The sequence below is a fragment of the Tasmannia lanceolata genome, unplaced genomic scaffold (assembly GCF_043159265.1).
Source record: "Tasmannia lanceolata isolate RefF3 unplaced genomic scaffold, GAP_Taslan_0.1 ptg000007l, whole genome shotgun sequence".
In the NCBI taxonomy this organism is placed as follows: domain Eukaryota; kingdom Viridiplantae; phylum Streptophyta; class Magnoliopsida; order Canellales; family Winteraceae; genus Tasmannia; species Tasmannia lanceolata.
The window spans coordinates 9796059-9797401 of record NW_027518684.1 but is presented as its reverse complement, the minus strand read 5'-3'; the positions used below and the strand labels follow the sequence as shown (position 1 = coordinate 9797401).

At 38.8% G+C, this 1343-nt stretch overlaps 1 non-coding gene across 1 annotated transcript; it reads left to right on the top strand.

The window, feature by feature from the left end:
• Positions 1-1068: 1068 nt before the first annotated feature.
• TRNAR-UCU (transfer RNA arginine (anticodon UCU)) lies at positions 1069-1141 on the top strand. The gene has a single exon. It is a non-coding gene; the product is annotated as a tRNA-Arg (tRNA).
• Positions 1142-1343: the final 202 nt, after the last annotated feature.

Genomic DNA, 1343 nt, shown 5'->3' with positions numbered 1-1343 from the left:
TAAATGAATTAGAAATGCATTTGCCGGAAAAGATTTGATTATAAAATAATTGGAGATTATAATAAGAATTTACCTCTATAACCTGTATTCCAAATGGGCCATTGTCAACTTATCCTCCCAGACTGATCGATAAAGCTAATGCCCGAGAAATGTTACCTGGCTCGAGTAAATTAAAGATAACAACTGCCCAACAATCGATAACGTTTTCAATTGATCTCGGCTGGTATGGGCTGATATTCACTGGATTTTTTTCAAGCCCTCATTGAAATACAAATCACTGAAAAGGTTCCCAGAATTGATTTTGGGAATTGGTATCCCCACCCCTAGTTGTTTCCCTTATCCTAAAAATGATGCATTAATTTCCATCCCTTTTATTTGAAATATCTTGGAAATGTGTTTTTTTATTAGATGGGATTTGCTAGGGACCATCGCAGAAGGCATTTTGCGAACTGGCTGTTGCATGAGAGAGCAACATAATCATATGATTAAATGAATAAGGACAGAAGTAAGCCTATGTGGCTGCTCTCTCATGCAACAGCCAGTCAGCAAAATGCCTTTCGCAATGGTCGGTAGCAAACCTCTTATTGGATAAAGCCAACCAAAAGGCACTGAGTTTTTATATGATGAAAGGCCTTATAGTCCATTACTTTTCAAAAGGTACACGCTATAGGATGATCCAAACCGTCCATTACATGGGCCCCTAAAAATTATTTCCATAGGTTGATCCTAACCCTCCGATCAATAGAGGGACTCCACATTAGAGGGTTGATCCTAACCCTATATAGATCGGATGGTTAGGATCAACATATGGAAATGATTTTTGGGGGCCCATCTTATGGACGGTTTGGATCATCGTATGGTGTGGGACTTTTTGAAAAAGAATGGGCTATAAGGCCTTTCACAGTATAAAAACTCGCATTTCCCATACAATATAGAAACATGATCACATAAGCCAATCCCCGAAAATTGTGGAAACATCTGTAGCTGTGTTTCTTAAAAAAGAAGTGGGGAAAAAAAAATGAAACACTTATTTATTTTTCCAATTTTAGACAATGTAAGAACAACAAGGCGCCCGTGGCCTAATGGATAAGGCGTCTGACTTCTAATCAGGCGATTGTGGGTTCGAGTCCCACCGGGCGTGTGTTTTTTTAACTTTTTATTTTCCAAACCTGCTTTAGAGGATTCTATATTTTCACATTTGGGATTTCAGTGCTACAAACCATGGGGGAAAACCATCTACGTCCCTTTTAAATTGCAGTATGCCACTTTAAAAAACAACGGGGTTGGGAAATCAATCCAAAATTTTGGTGCTTAAAAGGAAAGAGTGTTTGGGTCTCCCCTCG